This window comes from Merops nubicus, unplaced genomic scaffold (genome assembly GCF_000691845.1).
Source record: "Merops nubicus isolate BGI_N331 unplaced genomic scaffold, ASM69184v1 Scaffold52378, whole genome shotgun sequence".
NCBI lineage: Eukaryota > Metazoa > Chordata > Aves > Coraciiformes > Meropidae > Merops > Merops nubicus.
In genome coordinates this window covers 1-4063 of record NW_008626019.1, presented here as the reverse complement: position 1 = coordinate 4063, position 4063 = coordinate 1, and positions in this window count along the sequence as shown.

Sequence of the window (4063 nt, the reverse complement as noted above, 5' to 3'; positions counted from 1 at the left end):
GTAACAAACTGCTCTAATTTAAGCCCTTTCATTGGATGTATTAGAGTGCAAAGCATTTTGCAAACAAGTGAAATAAATTTTACATTCCCAGGAGCATAATCTGATCTCAAATAATATATCACTAAATGGCAAGAATACCTGAGACCTAGACCAAGTTTCATTTCAGTGCAGATGACCCCTTTTAAAACTAGAGATCTCTTGATTTATCCTTGGATGAGAAGTGTGCTGTGGAGATGAGTTTACATCTGTCTGTGACTCTTAAATGTCAGTGATACATATAGATTTCAGCAATGTTATTAAATGTTTAGTGTGCATCTGCACCTAGAGAAGCTCTGTAACTAACTAGCTCTGTCTTCTGTCCTAACATAAAATACAGAGCTAATGTTTTTCTGCTACACACTTAGAAATTTGTTTTCTGTATGTATTTATAATATATGTATGTAAAATGCATGGCCTGTAGGCTTGCAAGCAATTTATTCTGCCATCATTTTTCAGTAGCTTTTTGATTTAATTCTTAGCAGTTGTAGGCGGTTTATACTCTTAATACAGACAGATGCTGATCAAGAGATGAAAACAAAGACCTGGGAACAAGAGATCTTAACTTATTTGTCATGGCATTGCATGGACTGTGACCTAAAGTGAATTGATAGGCCACGTTGCTACTTGGTGAGTCAAGTTAATTTTTATATTTCAGGCAAAACCGAAACAAGGTCTCAGTGAAAAAACGTATCTTCAAACAGAAATCTTACACACAGAAAGTAATTAAGTTTAGGTAATTCTTAAGTAATTTACATAAATCCTATGCCTTTAAAAATCTTAAATATTAGCTTCAGAAATTGCAATAGAAAGCTGTTTTCTTAGAAAGTTTGCTAAAAAGTAACTACACTAAACATGGTAATTATGTTGGAACTTTCCTAGAAAACAAGGCAGCTGCTGAGGTGCTGGAAGTATAGGAATACACTAAAAATGTTCTGTTTCAGAATATTAAATAAAGTACTGCACTTCCTTCCAGAAAAATGGAAATTTAAAAACCAGATTTAAAACAGGGAAGATCTTCTGCTGTGGAAGACTTCATGTCTGTCTTTTCATGCTAGTTGAACATTCAGACATTACTGATAATGGAAAGTTTCATTCTGCCCAAGTATCCAAGCTTCTAAATAATCGTAATTGGTATACATGAAAATGAGAAATATGCAGCTCTCACTGATTTCCAACAGACACCAACCAGAATAAGGTATACAATTAATACTCATAACCTAGATACTTCCCCATAATGATAATGGAAGTATGCTGCCTCTTAATAGCTCCAGTGAAAGCAAAGAAAGAATAATCTAAGATCATAATTATGTGCACTTTAGCCTTTGGCTTAATAGAGAACCACAATCACTTTATGCTGAGAACCATCTGAATAATTTTTTGTTGTTAATTATGCACTGAATTGTGCACAGTAATTTAATTGACCTAACAAAGGTACAGACGTACATCTTTGCTGGGATGGTAGAGGTCTTTTTGAAGGCCTTGTGGCTAATTAGTCTTAACTATATTAAGGCTAATTTTGTGCAGACTTGTATGATTGTGTGAGTAATATGTAGTTCAGAAGGGAGAAAACCCCTACATTCCAGTGAAATTAATAGCACTTACTCTTGGTGTTTGGGGTAAGAACTGCCTGAGTGGTGTAACACGATGAGAGAAAAAAAGGAAAAGCAATTAGTTAGAAGAGACTTAGCTGAAAAGTAAAATCACTGAACAGAATTAGTTCTGTTCTAACTCAAACCAGGACAAAGGGTTAAAGCAAGTATAGGTAAATCCCAGATTAGAGGTTGGATTCCACAATAATTAACCTATCAGAAGCCTTGAATTAAGGAATAGAGCAGAATGTATTTTTCTGTTCCTAGCACTGAACTGTGGTGCTCACACCTAGGCTTGTGTTCTTCTCGCTTCTGTCTTTTTTCACTCCCTTCCTTGTCCTTAACTCGTGATATTAGCTTCCATAACAATCAAAGAAGGAAATTCTGCAGCTTCAATGAAAGGAAAAAAAGTGATCACACATACTCCACACACCCTCCAAGATACATTTTTGTCTGCTCTTCTCACCCCAGTAGTTAGATTAGACTTGGTTTATAAGCATGGGAAGAATTAATCACTCTAGCAGAAACATAATTAAAAACTCCATTTCCCCTTTAAAGCCCATCTGACTAAACTCACCGGGTAAGATACCACTCAAGACAAAATAAAATCAAGCTCTGTGTGCTGCAGCTTCAGTGCTGCAACAAAAGTGTGGAGTAATTGGCTTTGAACGGTTTGCAAATGAACATGCAAAGGACAAATTCAATTATTAAAATAGGAGGTTGTCAGAATAGTGAATTTATTAACTTGATAGATGACTTTACATTGAAGGCAGGGAAGTGTGGCAGTGTTTCATAGAGAAGGAAGTGGTAGCCTTCGTGCCGGTGTCTTAACCTCTACTCATGGTATACTGATGTGGAGTATTGAAATGGTATCAGAAACTTCATTGAGAACCAAAGACTTTTTTGAGCATGTAAGTTAATAGCCACCATCTTAAACAGATACCGGGTAGCTTGACATCTTTCAGAAAATATGCTTGTCAACTGAAAACTTACATTGAGAGAGATTAGGCTTTTTGCCCTCTGGTACCAACTTACTGTCTGGAAAGTGGATTTTTCTCCTTAAGGAATTAATTCTTTTTTTTCACACTGTTTTTGGCCAGGAACTTGGATTAAATAGGTTCCGTATAGTAGACCAAGTCTGTAATGACCAGCTTATTGTCATGCATTTCTCACTAGTTTTTCTTAAGTAGGAAGAAAGTGTAGAAGTGGAATAAATCGTGAAACAAAATGAAGGGCACTGTGCATCCATTTTACAGTTATCTTTCCTGGTGCAAATTGTTTCTAGAAGAGAATTTTTTTGTTTCTGTTGTCCTCTGTTGGAGGGGAAGGACTTGTTATCTTTCAAACTTGGGAATGGGAAATTTTTTGAATAGATCTGCAAGGGTGCTGTATGAAGCTTGCAGATATTTTTATTCCTTGCCTCTCAACAGGAGGATCTGCCATATTTTCTGATCACAGCTTTTGTTTTTTTCTGATTTTGCTATTTGGAGTCTTACCTAGGTATGTTTGTGACTTTGAGAAAATAAGCAGAACCGATCTGTTTGGTGTTCTGAGTTCTTCCTATATTTTGGAGCTGAAGTCAATGCTGAGCAGATAAATATTTAAGTGTATAACTTGCTGCTTATTGAGTTTCAGGGAAAACTTTATGGTAGGAATTCATTATTGAAAATATCTCATTATGATTGTAGATGATATCTTCAGGCCTATATTAAATAAAAACAATACTGGGGCAAATTAAAATGGTAACCTGAAGTGCTGGTGTAATGAGATATTCACATTGCCTGGATTAGACTACTTGGGAAAAGGTTTTCAAAAGCAGCCTTACAGGTACTTGGAACTGAAGAGCTTATGTTTGGGTTCTTGGATGCCAAGGAGTTTGGTTTCTTCAGCTAAAGGAGATTTTTTTTTTTTTTTCTTCCTCATTTCTCCATATGGTTCATGACTTAAAACAACTGCATAAGTTTTATGAATCTCATGGAAAATTATAAAAATAGAATAGACAAATATTGTTGAATTCTGAAGTTGAGTTGTTGAGTTGAGGTGGTGGGACTGAAATATAAGATACTGAGTATTATCAAGCTTATAATTTTCAGAGCATTAGGAGCTGAGTAATAGACTGTTCTAAGATACATGTGTAAAGTTTCATACAGTAATTAGAAAAATACAGGTAAATATATTTACTTGCATGTCATTGGAGAGGAGATCACAGCCTCAATAAAGGAGGTGAAGTTTAGCATTTAAAAATCTCTGAACAACTCTGACAAGAAAAAATAGTGTTGGATGTTTTTTCCCATCTTACTTTCAGCTCTAAAACATAACTAGTTTATCATTTCTGTTTGCTCAGGTTGCTGGGTACCCCTTTTAGAGTTCTGTGGAACTATATTGTAAGGGCACAGAATTAATATGCCAATTATATTAAAAATTATATTAAATAA